A 17,993-nucleotide genomic window follows, 5' to 3' on the forward strand; every position below is an offset into this window, starting at 1 on the left:
TCATGCATGGAAAGAAGAACAAGGCTGTCCCTTTCAGTCCCCACTAAGTGTCAAGCCAATGCTTCAGAAAGAAAGTATATATGTGTGTGTATGCACTGTAGGAATTCTGATTTCCATGGATTGCTAATTGTAATAAGAGAGCCTAGGGAACATGTCTGCATATAGATTTATTAGTGCCTTACAGATGGATAGAGGAAGTCAGAAGAAGGGACAAGGGGCTTGGTCTTTCCTTATGCCAAGTCCACCACATGTGTACACCAGTATGTAAAAAAAGGCTTCTCAAAGTTTTGTATGCTAAATTGTTTCATTGCACAAACCATACCCCAGGCCCCTTTCACACTACAGAATTAGAACACTATGAGAGCTAGTGTGGCATAGTAATTTGATGTTGGATTATGACTCTGGAGACCGGGGTTCAATTCCCTGCTCAGACATGAAACCCACTGGGTGGCCCTGGGTAGGTCACATGCTCTCACCTCAGGTGAAGGCAATGGCCAACTTTCTCTGAACAAATTTTGCCAAGAAAACCCCTTGATAGGTTCACCTTAAGGGCGCTATATGTCAGAAATGACTTGTAGACACACAGCGATAACAACAAAATGCCACTTGAACTGCCATGGCTGCATCCTATGGAATCCTGGGAACTGCAATGTTAGGAGGGGAATTTAGAATTGTCAGCAAACACCTCACTAAACCACAAACCCCAGGTTTCCATAGGATCTTTTCAAGGCAGTTAAAGGGGAGTCATACTGCTATAACTGTATAATGTGATATGGTCCTATGTTGTTATATAGGGAGGCAAGACAGATGATAAACTGATTTGCTGAAGAAGATCTTGAGATGATACAGCAAGATGTGATACTCTCATAAATGTTAGTCAAATCTGTCCGCCAATTCTGACAGGACGATTACTGGCCAATGGCTCAGTGGCCATGGAAAGGTCTCTTGATAGGAGCCAGTGTTCAGCAAATAGATGGAACATCTTTGATTAACAACTAAAAAAGCATTTTAACACAGATATGGGGATAGAGGAGAATACTGAGTTTTGGAGGACACCTTTTGGAGTGTCTGAGCTGCCCATTTGAAAATACAATGCGTGCAACAGTAGATTTGCTGCTAGAAGATATGTTCATTTTAACACCTCGATCTTTGCATTGCTGGCATGTTTTAAGTAAACTGAAATATTACACAAGTTCCTTAAGTCTCCAATGATCTTTCATTCCAAAGAGAATCAAAATCAAGAAAAACTTGTCCCTGGAGCTTCTGACTGATTCAGGAAACAATAAATTGTTTTCTGGTCTTCACTTTCCCATGTAACAGGACGTTCTGCTGAAGCACGTTATAGACAATTTCATTATAGCTGACTTCCTTCCTTGTGAATTCTTGTCAACATACATGTTGAGCAGCTGGAAAGCAGGCTGGCAGTACTTAATGCAAAATAAAATTATTTTCCTTCTGCCCTCCTTCTTCCAAACGAAACAAAAACAAACAAAAAAGGATTCCTGATATTTCTTACCAGCCCCAACTGAATAATGCCAATTCCTTTCCTCTTCTCTGGTCAAATGCAAAATGACTCTTCCCTTTCCTTCTCCTTGACATATTCTGTCCCCAGACAGAATATAGGTGCCAACGGTCATCCTTACAGATAAGTTCAGCCTGTACTGCTAGCTTGCCATGACTGTCTGTTGATTGGTGTATATTGTTAATGCAAAACAAAAAGCAAGACTTGAATGCAAAAGTTTCGCTCTGAGCAATATCAAGTTTCGGACACAGAACCACTTTAGAAGCCCAAGACCCACAGGAGAGTGGATCTGGGTAAGTTTCCCTTTGGACTACAACTCCCAGAATCACCCAGTCAACATGGACATAGGGATTATAGGAACTGCAGTCCAAAAAGGTAACATTCCCAGGTTCTGTAAAAACATGGTGCAGTAGGGGAAAAAACCCACCCTGCCAAAAGTCTCCTTACCCACTCACCCCATGAAAAAAGTATATGAAGCACTTCTTCACACAACACATATGTTATTTATGGAATGTTCAGGTAGAATTGCCATAGTTAATTGCTGTGTTTGGGCACATGTGTGTTAATACAGGATGATGGGTTGTGTTATCAAATGGTGTTGCTGGGAAAAGAAAAGATTGTGCATCAATTGTGGCCTGGGATAATAAGTAAATGTGTAGAGAGGAAGTATGCACTATAAAGTCCTTCTTATGGGAATGTTGGTGCTCAGCAAAAGGGAAAAAGAAGGTGGAGTGAGACCTGGGAAACCAATATGATTTAAGTGGCTGACAAGCGGAGTAGAAAAGTATTGGATTGTGCTGCTTGGGTATACACTTTACTAGGAAAAAAGTCCCACTGGATTCCATGCACAGTTGGGGGGACATACCTCTAATCGTGGAACAGGGTGAGTGACTTTAGAACTGATTTATATGGTACAAGAGAAAGGAGAATGCATTTCACCAGCACTTATCTATTCTATGCATGAATGGAATCTGTTCAGCTCAGTGGCAATTGATTCTGTTCCAAATAGATATGCATAAGATTATGCTTCAAGGAAGTTAAAGGGTAATTGTAACTAGTACACTATATTTAATTGTGAATATGATGAACTTTTCTTGAAATCTTGATCTAACTTTCTTAAGGATGAGTCACTACACTGTGAGATTACAGTTATTGATTTTGCTCCAGTGGCATGGGAAATTCTATCACTCCACCCACAAACATATATCAGTGGCACAGATCTGAAATGGAAGCATTATAGATGTAATGTACAACACTGATTGGCCATTTCTCTCATTTCACTAACTTGTTTGCAAGCAATAATCCACACTTTAAGAGCTAAAGCAGACATATGAAAGCCTTCTTTTCTATCATGTTCTGTTCTTTAATGAAAAGCAGTAATGAGAGCACCTGTACCAGGAGGAGATGAAAGGTAATGGGTTGGAGTTGCTTAAACATTTTAATTTTTCCTTCTCCTTTTTACTATTACTATCCCTGAATTTCTATCCATGAAAGAAGGCAGATAGACATGCACTTGATTCTGCTGATTGTATTGTTATGGACTGTACACTCTGTGCACGTCGAGAGCTTGAAAAAGTTACATTTGGACTGCAGTTCCCAGAATCCACAGCCAGTGAGGCCAGTTGGAGCCCTGCTGGCTGTGAGAATCTGAGAGTCATAGTTCAAAAAGTCATTTATTCCAAGTTCCACATAGGTTTACCCTCTCCCTCTGTAATTTAAGATTTCAATATGTCAATCAATATCAATAAGATAATAATAATAATAATAATAATAATAATAATAATGTTTTATTTATATGCTGCCTTTCCAATAGGATCAAGGTGGCTCACAGCATTAGATAAAACACAACATACAGTTAAAATATATCCCATTAGTTACCTCCTCCACCCCCCAACATTATCCCACTAAAATATTATTAAACAGTCAACAACTAAAACTGACACAATTAAACATTTAAAATAGATTAATAGACAGTCAGTTAGCGACAAAGACAAAGGGATGGACAGTTTGGGTATTCTTTTGTGATGATTTGTATTCAAGGAAGACCGAGTGGATCATGCAGGGAAGGCCTGTCAGAAGAGATCCATCTTGACAGCCCATTTGAAACTGTCAAGATTTGTGATGTTCCAGATCTCTTCCAACAGCCATTCTATAATTTGGGAGCAGCCGATAAGAAGGTCCTCTGGGAAACCGTCATCAACCTGGTCTTAATTGGTTGAAGAAGGTTTTTCCCAGAGGATCTCAGTGTGCGGGGTGGATTGTATGGAAGGAGGCAATCCTGCAAATAGGTTGGATCCAAGCCATGTAGGGCTTTAAAGGTCATAACCAACACTTTCTACTGTACCCAGAAACTAATTGGTAGCCAGTGCAAAGATTTTAAAATAGGGGTAATGTGGTCACCTCAAGCTGCCAAATTTTGAACAAGTTGAATTTTCCAGACTAGGCACAAGGGTAGCCCCATGTAGAGAGAATTACAGAAATCAAGACGTGAGGTTACAAGCGCATATACTATTGTTTCTAGGTCCCTCTGTTCCAGGAAAGGATGTAGATGGCGTATCAGCCGAAGCTGATAGCAAGCACTCCTGACTGTCGCATTTACCTATTTTGACATCAGAAGCGACGAGTCTTGGAGCACACCCAAACTGCGAACACAGTCCTTTAAGGGGAGTGTGACCCCGGCTTGGACCGGTTGACCTATCCTTATACCTGGGTTAGTGGCTCAACAGCGAGTACCTCCGTCTTATCCGGATTCAGCTTCAGTCTATTTTTCCTCATTCAGTCCATAATGAGTGTCTTAAAGCGGTAGAGTAGAGAGTAGAGATACTGTCTTTGGTCTGAACCGCAGTCCGAGGCATGCAGAAATATATTTGGATGTCATCAGCATACGGATAACACCACGCCCCATGTCTCCGAATGATCTCTTCCAGCAGCTTCATATAGATGTGGAATAGCATTGGGGACAGGATGGCGCCTTGAGGGTCACCAAATTTGAGCTCTCAGTTTGAAGAGCAACTGTTCCCAAGCATCACCCTCTGGAATCTACCTCTCCCAGGTGCTCCAAAAGGATGTCACAATCAACAGTATCAAATGCTGCTGAGAGGTCTAAAAGCACTAGCAAGGTAACACTCTCCGTCAATAGCTATATGAAGATCATCACGACCAACACCAAAAGTACTATGCCACACTAGGTCTCATAATGGTTTAATTCTGTAATGTGAAAGAAAACTGGTGTAAGGTCCCACACTCAAACCACTTCACCATGCTGGCTCCTAGAACTATCAAACACGTCCTGTTCAAAGAAGCTTGGCACACTCACTTAACATGTTGTTGTTGCTGCTGTTGTTGTTTCTGTTGTTGTTGTTGTGTGCCTTTAAACAATGGTGTCATTAGGGTTGGTGTCACCCAGTGCAGTAACTCATGGTGTCATCACCCCCCAACTTCTTCCCATTTCGCACAATACAGAATCCTTAGTAAAAAAAAGAATTGCACTAATGTTACTCGTTAATTGTAATTCCCATATACCACTGAATGTAATGCAAATAGTTGTGATATAAACAACTAGCAAAATTAAAATTATACATTTAAATTACAATATTATATGCACAATCTAAATGTATTTGGGTTAAAATGTGATTTTTTAAAAAAAGAAATGTTTTTAGAATAAAACTTTTTTAAAATTTCAACTGAAAATAATATGATCACAGTGACCACATTCTCACATTTAGTTGTCCATCGTGAAATCACAATTCTTAATTTCAAACAACCATCAGAGTCAGATCAGACCAAAGGCAACCTAGTTCTCACAGTGGCCAGCCAATATCTACATGAAGTATATAATAATCCTGTTACCTCTCCAGCAATAAGAATCCAAAGCCATACTCCATGACCTAGAAGGAATAGGCTGCTGATTCGACTCTGCATTTGTCTAATAGTTGCCAGTACCCCACTGTCTAAAACAAATAGCTATCACTGTTCCCTGTGGACCATATTATACCTTTGTTTCTCTTTCTGCCACTGTCTTAAAATGGACCCTATCGCACATTAAAGACCTGTGGAAAAAAGATCTTAATATTCTTCGCATGGACTTCTTTCAAACCACATGCATAGAACTGAAACAACTTACTTCCTCCCTATGCCCAATGTAACAGCCTGGATTTCTAATCCCAATTGCTTTTGTGATATGTGAAAGCTCTGGGACCATCACTACCAGAATGTGCTGCAAGGGACTGAGCATGTAAATAGCAGAATACCTAGCCTCTGCCTTGGGTACAAGACTATCAGTGTTTGGATTAAGCTTCTTGAAAGACTTGCCTTTTCTATTATATATAGTTTATGCAGCACCAAATAATTTTAAACAGCTTGATAGTAGCTGAGCTTGGAGTTCTACTATATATATATATATATATATATATATATATATATATATATCAGTTTGCTGAGGTTTGTTTTACAGTTCTAGCTGCATAGTGTTTGCAATAAGAGTATCTCCTTATATTTGTATTCCTTTATAGGCATACTTTTTATATATTTAAATTTATATATTTAGATTATCCATGCTTAGAATATGTTACCTACTTCCTATTCCAATAAAAGTTATCTTAAAGAAATAAAAATAAAACAACGCTAATGATGTTAGAATATCACTTTCTGTTCCTTTACTCTTTGAATATATTTTGCTTGTCCAGATTTTTTAAAAATAAAAATAATATGGTCTAATTGTATTGTTAGTCTATAGTAGAGCTATTAAAACATTTACATTTGCCTATTTGTAGACTCACCATTCAACAACTGAATCAGTAGGTCTATTCTAGTTGGAGAGAACCAGTGTGATGTAGGGGTTTGTGTGTTGGACTGCAATTCTGGAGACCAAGTTTCAGTTCCCCACTCAACTATGAGACCCACATGCTCTCAGCCTCAGGATAAGGCAATGGCAAACCTCCTCTGAACAAACCTTGCCAAGAAAATCCCATGATAGGTTCACCTTAGGGTTGCCATAAATCGGTATTGACTTGAAGGCACACAACAAAAACAAATTCTAGCTGGAACCAACCAACAAGATTCCAGCTCTTATGCATGCATTTTATCAACATTGTGTCAAAAAATTAAAAAGCAGTAATAATCAAAGACACCACTACATACCGGTGAGATCTATTATTGTTGTTGTGTGCCTTCAAGCCATTTCTGACTTATGGCAACCCTATCATGAGGCACTCTTGGCAAGTTCTTCAGAGGGGGTTTGCCATTGCCATCCTCTGAGGCTGAAAGTGTGTGACTTGCCCAAGGTCACCCTGTGGGTTTCATGGCCCAGTCGAGATTCAAAACCTGGTCTCCAGAGTAATAGTACAATGCTGAAACCAGTAATGTTTCCCAACTTTGATCCTCCAAGTGTTCGGGACTTCAACTCCCAGAAGCCCCAGCTAGCCTTGCCAACAGTCAGGAATTGTGCCTTATAAGGAAACACTAATGAATCTGGGTATGTTCAGTTTGGAGAAAAGAAGATTAAGAGAAGATATGGTAGCCCAGTTTAAATATTTGACTGGGTGTCATATTGAGGAGGGAGCAAGTTTATTTTCTGCACTTCCATTTAACCCGTATCTTTTTGGGGCTGATTTTTTTCTGCTTTTTTGATAAATCGATTCTGCACCAGTGTGAACCACAAGCGGATTGGGAATTGATTCCAATTTCCCCTTCGGCCGGCTGGAGCTGAATCATTTTTAATCCATTCATTTGTGAACGGGAACCACGAGTGGGTTCTTTTGATGCCAGAATATGCAATCAGGGCAAGTGTAGTGCGAACCATGATCCCATGGTCAAATCGGATCACACTGATTCGGATCGCATGTCGATTTTTCTGTAAGTGGGAATGAGGGCTGGGATTCTAGATTTGGAATGGAAGTCCAAAATATTTGGAGGACACTGCACCACAGGGAATAGTTTGAGAAGGGGCTGCTTATTCAAAGGGAGAGAAGGAGGGAACCTGACAGTCAACCACTCTGGAACGAGGGAGGGAGGGAAAGAGAGAGAGAGAGAGAGAGAAGGAGGGAGGGAGGGAAAGAGAAAGAGAGAGAAAGAGAGATGGGGAGGGAAGGAGCGAGGGAGAGAGAGAGAGAGAGAGAGAAGGGAGAAAGAGAGGGGGAGGGAAGGAGAGAGAAAGAGAGAGGGAGGGAAAGAAAGAGAGAGAGAAGGGAGAAAGAGAGAGGGGGAGGGAGGGAGAATGAAAGGGAGAGGGAGGGGGAGGGAGGGAGGGAGAGAAAGAGAGAGAAAGAGAGAGAGAAGGGAGAAAGAGAGAGGGGAGGGAGGGAGTATGAAAGGGAGAGGGAGGGGGAGGGAGGGAGGGAGAGAAAGAGAGAGAAAGAGAGAGAGAAGGGAGAAAGAGAGAGGGGAGGGAGGGAGAATGAAAGGGAGAGGGAGGGGGAGGGAGGGAGGGAGAGAAAGAGAGTGAGAAGGGAGAAAGAGAGAGGGGAGGGAGGGAGTATGAAAGGGAGAGGGAGGGGGAGGGAGGGAGGGAGGGAGAGAAAGAGAGAGAAAGAGAGAGAGAAGGGAGAAAGAGAGAGGGGGGAGGGAGAATGAAAGGGAGAGGGAGGGGGAGGGGGAGGGAGAGAAAGAGAGGGAAAGAGAGAGAGAAGGGAGAAAGAGAGAGGGGGAGGGAAGGAGGGAGAGAAAGAGAGAGGGAGGGAGAGAAAGAGAGAGAGAGAAGGGAGAAAGAGAGAGGGGGAGGGAGGGAGGGAGAAAGAGAGAGGGAGGGCGAGAGAGAGAGAGAAAGAAAGAAAGAGATAAAAGAGAGAGAGAAGGAAGGAAGGAAGGAAGGAAGGAGGCAAGAGAGGGCGCTGGATCCAAAATTTCTCCCCGGCTGCCCCCCAAAGCCTGGGGGCTCCTGCTTGGAAGTCTGCAAAGCAAAGGCAGCGCTGGGCAGCTTTGGAGGAGTGTGGGGAGGGCGTGGCTCCGACCTCCGCCGCGTCCAATCGGAGCAGCAGCCCGGGAAGATTGACGCGGGGTTGCTAGGAGACCGCATGCTCTCCCTCCTCCCGGAGGGACCAGCGGGCGAAGGGATGCTCTTGCCTGGTCCCTGAGCGGACTTCTCCGCATCCCCAGAGCATCCCAAGGAGTTGGGAGGAAGGGGCGGGCGAAGGGGGTCCTCCTCCTGCCAGCCTTCCCTTGCCAGGTCCCCTTTTTTAGTCGGGGAGGAGAGATCACAGAGAGGGGGCTCCAACTTACAGAAGGAGGGTTCTGCTTTAGCTATGTCCCCGGGAGGAAGAAGGGAAGGTGGAGGAGAAAGGGATCAGCCCAAAGGAGGGGAGCCTGGCTTGGAGGGGAGAGTAAACTTCCAATAGGCCCCCAGCAGAAGCATCCTCCCAGGAGCCAGGAGGAGGAGGAGAGCTTGGGAGGCTCAGTTCCTCTGTCCCCTTCCTCTGCCTCTTGCCCAGCCTGGCACCCCTGGCATTGATGTGCTGCCCCTGGGACCCCCTCCAGAGGGTCAGGGGGCAGGAGGAGGAGAGGGCCATCGTCCCAAAAGGAGGGGCAGCCAATCCCTTTTGGATCTTTCAAGCGCCCAGCCCACATCGTCGAGGGACTGGCAGAGGGCAAGGATGCCCCTCGGAGCAGGAGCCTGGCAGTGCCCACCACGCCAACCCACGGTAAGGACAGCAAGAAGGGAGAAGGTCCTGAGGAGGAAGAAGAGGATGATGATGGTGGTGGTGGTGGTGGTGATGGTGGTGGTGGTGATGATGGTGGTGGTGGTGGTGGTGGTGGTGGTGATGATGATGATGATGATGGAGTTCTCTGTGATGAAGGAAGGGATGATGCCTAGGCATGCCCATCATCATCATCATCAACACCATCATCATCACCATCACCATCATCATCATCATCATCATCATCATCAGATCCAAAGGTAGTCTTGGCAGGGGGGGGGGGAACAAAACCAAAACTCTTGTGATCTGGATCCCTTCTTCTCCTTCAGTCTTTTAGGTTGAATATGGTTATCTGTGTGTGTGTGTCTCCCGTTCTCTTTCTCTTGGGGCATTTTGGAGGAAATAAGCGTACCTCTAGGGAAAGGCCAATTTTTTGTGTGTGTGTTTGTTGTTATTGATGATGTTTCTATATGGAAATGTTTTTGGGGGATGACCCTCTCAAGTCCCTTTCATTCCTCTGTGGTGGGCTGAAGGGCTGGGAGGATGTTTCTGCTGGAGGAGTGTTGGAAGTTTCATTGGCAAGAGTTGTGCTTGTACGGTGGCATGGCAAAATAGTGATAAATCCAATCCTGCCAGTAAAAGAAAGAAAGGAAAGGAAAGGAAAGAAACTTCAGTTCAAGCGCTGGCCAGTGGCAAAGGAGTCAGACTTAGCAGGTATCTGGAGGGAGATGGGACTCCTGCAGCAAGTAGATGTGGGACCCAAGAAAAAGTGGAGTGTAGACTAGGAAGGGATGGGAGTTTGAAAGCCTAGCACTATTATTATTATTATTATTATTATTATTATTATTATTATTGGCTTTGGCCAAACTGCTGCTGCTGCTGCTCTTTGCACAGGAGTACATTCAGTTCTTTCAAAGTGTGTCCCTCCTGTTTCTGTCACCTCTCTGTAGATGTTCAAAGAAAAGGGAGATGGGGTTAGGAAGCTAGGACTGTGATGCATCCTGCACTTGAAAGGGTTTTACATGTTCTTGCTGTTGTTGTTTGTGTGCGGTTCGGACCTCAAATCTGACGGCTGGTAGGAGGAATGTGTGCCTTCTTCACATGATGCACACAGAAACACACACATGAAATTTGAGAGTTGTGATAGCATTGAGATGATCAAACAGGTCGGTCTAATGTGAATATTGGGGGATGCTTCCTATATGCCCAATTGATCATGGCCTTGTTATTTCTGCATTTTAACACACTGGGCCCAATCCCCCCCAAGAAGTTCTCTCAGGGAAGGCCCAGTGCTTTCATGCTGTAAGCATTCACTTCCATGGGACTTTTCCAGGAGCACCTCCAACTACATCAGAGTTCGCAATAGATCCACCCAGTTTAATATCAGATAAGGAGCTAAAACAGATGGGCCCTTGTTCCCATTGTGTTTCCATGAGAAAAAAAGGTTCTAGAAAAACCTAAGCTGCCTCCTTTTGGTTACATGATTAAAAAACCAGCTGTCTTGTACGAGGCATTTCCAGTTTTATGTTCATTACTGTATGTGTTTTGGATATATGCATATGTCAGCAGACATGTCTGCATATAGAACATATACCTGACTTTGTAATGGGAGAGAGAGAGAGAAAATGGGAGGAAGGGAAAGAAGGAGGGAGGGAGGGAGGGAGGGAGGGAGGGAGGGAGGGAGGGAGGGAGATTTACATATATAAATTTAGGACTTGTACATTGTTTTCCATCTTTTTTATTGTAATTTTTAAATCTCTGTTTCAATATTTCAGATTGTATGTATAAATCAGGATAGAAGTGGAAAACCTAGGTCATAGCTTTACAATGTGTTTGCCTAAGGAAAAAACCTATGTTTCTTGATCTTTAGGAAATGTGATGAATTGGTGCACAACTGGTGTGTGTGCATGCATGTCAAATTTTACTTTTCAAGTATCTGCCTTGGCTGGATGGCAAGTCAAACAGCCCGAGGGCACTGCTTCCTTAGCCCAAATTTCCAGTCACACAGATACACTCCCCTGTTTGGTTAAATATTCATGATAACAATTTGCAAGGTGTAGAAATCACCTGATCAAATGCACTGTCAGAGAACAATGGGAACACCTTCCAAATACATGTCTCTGCCTTCTGCATGAATTATATTGCCACCTGAAGGATTTGATCCAAGCAATTACAGTGCTATTTACTGTAGAAAAATTAGATGGCAAAAAAAATGTTTTTTAAAAGATCTAGGCAAATTGGATTCCTCGAAGCAAATTCTTCATGTTTGGGGGCACATGTGAGAATATGGATGTAAAAAGAAATCTTTCTTAACTATTCGATTAGTGAGCAAAACCACACAATTAGTGTGAGATAAGGTGAAATAGTGCAGTCTTTTCTACTCCTTTGTCAAAATATCTTCTAGTACACTGACATCTACTGAACCAATTATCCAGAAACTATGTGATGAAATGTTGCACACAAAGAATAACATATATTATTGTTTTTCAAACACTGTATAATGGAGATTAAAATAACTTTACATTATAAAGTTAAGAATAATCAATAATGTGATACCAAAATCCTATACATCTTTATCTGAAAATGAGACCCATTAAGCATAATGGAACCCATTTCCTTGTTGAAAAGCATAGGATTGCACTGTATGTATATTAAATAAATTGGGCATTTTAAGGCACTGTTGTATGCAAGCATAAATTCAGGACATGAAATGCATAATGCATACATAGATACAGAATATATACATAAATTCCAGATTCTTTTATAAGTGTTTGAGGGGGGAAAGTGTATTCCTTAACATTTATCAATGGTTCATACATACATTTAGGTCAGTTGGTTGCATTGGCGATTAGCAGTTAAATATATGAGGAAACATTAATGTTGTAAACTGTTCTAGATCTGCAGTTGCGAATCATTACTAGATGAAGAACTCAACACAAGATGAGCAAACACATTTGTAGAAGACTTGTGAGATATCCTCTGCTTTTTTATTTTAAGACCCACCAGTCAAAGTCTGGTTCCAAAGTTACATAACATACAGAAATGGAATTAAAGACTGCACTTGTTGAGCTGGGAATCAGTTTTGTGTCTCAGAACTTAAATGAACTCACAAACCTTTCATACAAAATGCTATTCCTTTTTGCTGTATATCAGCAGTCTAGTTTCAGATAGTTGGAAGTTGGTTTTTCTGCTATTGGGAAATTCTTTATTATCTTCTATAAATGTATGAGTAGAGTACAATGTACTTTGACCTATCCCTGCTCTGTGGAGAAGTATGAAGCCATTGTGGCTTTGGATGGATCCAATGCAAACTTACATATGTGGACACAGAAGTAAGTCTCACTGCACTTGTATGCCTCTGACTGAAGCTCAGGTTATATGTGTGGTGTCCAGTCCTATTCCCTGTTTGTTTAAAAGTAAATTGTACTATGTTTGGTGGCTAGGCTGTGTATCGATTTGCCATCTTAGTGGCATGAGGAGAAACTGATGTTTCGGGTGCCAACTTTTCAGCTGGCTTCTGTGGATGTACCATTCATAGCATGTTGATCTGCCGAACTGGCATTGGTGAGGAGTAATATTTATTGCCACACTGTGAAACACTTCACCTGCAGGTTTCTCATCAAGCATCAGTGCAAGAGCAGCAGGCCAAGCTGGTTTTGTTCTGCATTCTCTGGTCAGTTCTCTGGTCCCTAACTGGGAGTATAATGTGAAGTCAGACTCTGCTGATCTTTCCATTTCCAACAGGAGTTACAGACAGTGTGAGAGTAAAAGGGAGAACTGAGCTGTGAACCAGTTCTGCACCAATGAATTTGATTAATCAGCTTTATAAATAATCTACATCTTTTTCCTCTGAAAAGCCTCCAGTAATTAGGAAGAGGGTCCATATCAGCTGCTGAAAATCTTAGGCATAAAGTCGCCACAATTCTTTGCTCAGCAAAAGACTCTGTTAAGTCTTGAATGGAGGCACAATTCACAGCAGCTCAACAAGTGCAGTCTTTTTCTGGTATGGGATTCGGCAACAGAGAAATCTGCACCTAGTGCATTTCTGACTGCTGCTGTGCAGAAGCCAAAACATAAGCACTTTCTATGAAGAGAAAGGAAAGTAAGCACTGGAGAACACAATATCTATCTGAAAACACAAAAATGATGACAAGAAGACAATCAATGTCTGCTGAGGAAGAACTGGAAACTTGCATAAGGGCAATTACAATATGGAATGCAACCTTTAATAGAAGAGAGGGAAGCCAATACTGGATGCTGGGAATCTGCTGTTTTCCCTGTTTAAGCAAATTTCTATTCCTTATGATTGTTTATTTCCTCCCCTCAACTCCCATCTATGCAAGATTCCTACCACACCTTACACTCAAACACTGAACACTGGTGGAGAGCATCGTCTAAGCAATAGAGTGTCAGAAGAATATACATTATCTGTAACACATTCCGCAGTCACTCTTCCTATAGTTATTATTTGCTTCCTTATATCTCATGAGTTGCCATTTTCCAAATCAGTAACAAAATTATTAAAACCATAATCATTAATAGTGCAAAATGAAATCTTCCAGAACCAGCTAAGCAACCAAAAAGCTTTTCACATTTCTCTGATTTCAGAAATGTATTACAGTCACAACATTTATGTATGCATTATTAATTGCGGGAAAGTTTTTGAAACAGTTACTGGTAAGTCTGGAGGCTGCCTTCTGTTCAAAATAAAAACTAGTACTGAGCACAAACTAGCCCTTGGGTGATCTAAGTAGCTCCATAGATCCTGACCTCTCTTTGTATTATCAACATAGAAAGAATATCTATCAATTTTATTCTCTTGAAATGCTCCAAGTCATTTTTAGATCCATGTTCTGGTCTCCCCAGGATTTATTCATATCATTTGTTCAACGGCAGATCAATACTGAATGTAACACAATTTGATTGACTCATATATCGGTTGTCATTATGCCCCATTCCTGAGACATGTGGCACCAATTCATTAGTCATTACAGAAGATGCACCAGCAGCTATGCTAGTGTGGTATTTCATAACAGGACATGGCGTGACAGCAATTTTAAGCACAATGGTGCTTGGAAAGCAGAAAGAAAGCAAGAAAGTAAGCAAGAAAGCAAGCAAGCAAGCAAGATAATAATAATAATAATAATTTATTTTTATCTTGCCTCTCCCACAGGATCAAGGCAGCTTACAACAACAATAAAGTACAACAATACAACAATACAAACTAAACCCCATTGTCCCTTCCTCCAAAAACAACAACATTATAATTCACACATAATAATATTAAAATATCATCTAAGTTATTAAAACATCAGACAGCGATGGAGAGAAAGATTTAGAAATCATGGTATTTTCCCCCAAGGCACTATGCTGAAAAATTGATGCAGGTTCTTAATGGGAAAAACATATATGGATAGATTATAGTGAAGACATAGACATAATATAAAGGGAGATCTTACAAGCGCAACAAGATGAACCGAGATACTTCATTGACCATGAAAAGTAGCAGGTGCACTCAGATCATAATGAGGGTGCATCCAGAGTACCACCACTCCTCTCAAAATGTTATGCCATTCATCCAGAATAACCTACCACTACTTACTCTAAACAAACCCCACTTGTAATCACCAGCATCAAAGAACACAGAAATTCTCCTTTCTCAGTTCATATTTTATCATGTACTCTTCATTATTACTCCATTCCTTCTTATGATATTTCAAATTTTCCATCAAGATGCTGCAAGTCTTATCTGCTACCACTACATACATCCAACAAAAACAAATACCAGTCTCAGTTTGCTTAATGTTACATTGGCCACCTTTCAAAATATGAAAGTCTTTGTTGCAGACACACCCAGCTGTCTGTAGTTTCAAAATAAATATTTTCCCCATCCTGATGGCCCAAACACAGAGAAAGCACAAAACACATTCCCTCCTACTGAACTCTGAAAAACTAGGGGTGTGGGGGCAGGAAGATTCAGCTTTAAGCAGAAATCTTACGGATTCAAAGACATGCAAATAGACCACATGTACTTCCCACAGACTACAAAATGCCCATTTGTGGCCTAGTGGAAATATCCCATCACATGTATGGTCCACATGCAAGATATAGTCCTCTAGCTATTGGACTACAATTCAGTCCTAACCAGCATAGGCAAGGTGGTGGATGATAAGAGTTGCAGTCCAATCCCATCCTAGATATTTTTTGATTGGCAGTTTATGCGCTGCAGTGCCCAGTTGAGTAACACAGGAATATGTTCTCTTTATATATTCCCTTAGAGCCATAGTGGCGAACCTGTGGCACACGTGCTCTCTGTGGCACACCAAGCCATCTCAGAGGGCATGTGGTGGGGGAGGCCTAGGTGAGGAAGCTGGAGATGGCTGAGCCCTTCTTCTTCATCTGTGGATGCTTACTGTATATCCTCATGTATAAGTTTAGAAATTTTAGTCAAAAGAGTGACCCCAAAAACCAAGATCAACTTATCCATGGGTCAATGTAAATACTATACTTTAACTCTTACTAAAAAGGGAACCATCCCCTGGTGAAAGGCAAGAGTGTCCTGGAAGCACTGACCTCCCTCTGCTCTCTCTTCCATCCAGCCTTTAGTGTGAGCCAAAAACGTTATGCCTGCCAGAATTTTGTAGGTTCTTTGGCATTGTTTTCCTTTGCTTCATCATTTAGCTCCTTTGATACACGTCCCTAAGTTTTACCCTTGACTTATCCAAGGATGATATCAAAATCTACAATTTTGGCCCCCAAACCTGCCCTTGACTTATACATGAGGTCAACTTATAGTCAAGTATATATGGTAAGTCTGTTGTCCCCAATGGCGGCGTGTCCCTGAGGCTGCACCATCATTAGAGACAAAGGGATGGGTGGGTGAGCTGTGGAGGGGAACACCTCTCTGCTCCTTTCCAGGTGACGGGGAACCCTGGAAGCCACTTCCTTGCTCCTCCTCACTCTCTGATGGCAGATACCTCCTGGGTCCCCCTCCCGGCAGAGGGCTCCTTGGAAGAGAGGAGGGAAGAAGAAAGGATGTCAGCGCTGCTTGCCATCCTCGCCACTGCCACTGCCACCTCCCTGAGCAACCCCCTTCTCCACCTCCTCCCAATTTGCAACTGTTTTTTTCAGCTGTGCTTCCATTTGCTATGCTTCTAATATAATATCCTGCAAAGATTCACAAGCTGGATGAGTATCCAAAGCGTGTAACTATTTCCTGTGCAAATTCTTCCCTTCAGACAATATAACAAGAGGTCAAACACTTGCAAGCATCAGACTACTGAACAGTTGAGGTAGCTTGTATGCACCAGCATATCAGAAACCATGCCCTGCCTCCATTCACAGGTTTACAAAGGGGCAGGAGGATTTTACTCAAAGCAAAATGTACCCTGCAATTGATTTATTTAAATGAGTTTTAAATGGAAAGTTTGTCCAGTGGGACAATTCCAGGAATAGCAATCAAAAGAGTTACTTTATATCAAATCATAATTTAAGCTGCCTCATTACTGACCTGAAATCCCCACAAACTGAACAAGACATGTCCCAGTAACATTTTATTTACTCTGCCCCTGTTCTGCCCAGAAGTGATCTCCAATTAGTTGTTCAGTTAAACTGAACTTTGCATTCTTGTGAAAAAAATTGAGACAGACTGGGGAATTTGTAAACTCAAATGCAATTGCAGCAATTTTTAAAACTCAGATGGGGGTCAGGGGGAGATGTATCATCTTTTATTCTCTGGGCAAACAAGAGGAGGAGGGAATCAGAAGAAACATAATCCACTGAATATACAGAAAGGTGATTTTAGATTTATTTAAAGTTTCTTTGTGGGGCTATTTAAATGAAATTTGCACTATCAAGACAACTGTTTAGAAGAGGAAACAAAGCCATGGTTTATTGTTTTCTCTTACAGCAGAATTTTACACAGTTCACTGAGAAGGAGGTTGTGTTGTATTCAGTGGGCTTACTCCTGAATAGTTATCATTAGGACTATTGCCTAATTCAATGAAACAGGCTGAATCTGCACTGCAGAAATAATGCTGCTTGACTCTGCTTTAACTGCAGTGACATTTTAGGTTTTGGGGTTTTGTGAGATATTTAGCCTTCTTTCTCAGAGAGGTCTGGTGCCACAACAAACTATAATTCCCAGAATTCCATAGCATGGAGCCATGGCATTTAAAGCAGCATCAAACTGGATTATTTCTGCAGCACACCAGTGGCATCCCTAGGGTTGGTGTCACCTGGTGTGGTAACCGCCCACCCATTGACCTCTTCCTATTTCACACCATACAGAATCCTTAGCAATGCTTTTTTGCACAAATGTTACTTGTAAATCATAATTCCCATATACCACTGAGTGTAATGCAAATAATTGTGACATAAACAACTAGCAAAATTAAAACTATACCTTCAAATTACAATATCATATGCACAACCTAAATGTATTTACATAAGCATAGAGAAGAGCTGGTTAAAATGTGATGTTTTTAAAGAAAATTTAAAAACAATAAAAAATTAAAAATTTCAATATAAATTCTTTAAAACATTACAATTTTGACATTTTAATTTTTAAAAAAGATCCTGGGGCCTCTGCTTTCTCCTCCCAATGAGGTTCACCCCACCCCTACAATCTTTCACATAGCCTTTCATGCTTACTGCTTAAACCAAATCTGTTAATTAAAGAATATACCTCAGCTCCGTCTTCTGTTGTCAGCTAGATCTGCTGAGAAAATCAATATAAGAGAGCAAGCATGGAGAACTAATCTCTGTTTCACTAATTACCCATAATTACCTGTTTCCAAGTCCTATAGATTATCAGATGGGGGGGGACCAGGAGTAAAAGG

General features: G+C 41.7%; 1 protein-coding gene across 3 annotated transcripts in view; it reads left to right on the forward strand.

The window, feature by feature from the left end:
* Nucleotides 1-8,606: 8,606 nt before the first annotated feature.
* LOC149312622 (metabotropic glutamate receptor 3) overlaps nt 8,607-17,993 on the forward strand; it is a 134,703-nt gene continuing 125,316 nt past the window's right edge. For 2 of the 3 annotated variants that reach the window (XM_089525019.1, XM_089525018.1), the window contains exon 1: nt 8,608-9,156. The gene's annotated coding sequence lies outside the window, so the exon portion shown is untranslated. Of the gene's footprint in view, nt 9,157-17,993 lie in introns of all 3 variants that reach the window. The other variant, XM_089525020.1, reaches the window with a different exon arrangement.

This window comes from Sceloporus occidentalis, unplaced genomic scaffold (assembly GCF_023333645.1).
Source record: "Sceloporus occidentalis isolate IW3139 unplaced genomic scaffold, rSceOcc1.0.p SCAF_5, whole genome shotgun sequence".
Lineage (NCBI taxonomy): Eukaryota > Metazoa > Chordata > Lepidosauria > Squamata > Phrynosomatidae > Sceloporus > Sceloporus occidentalis.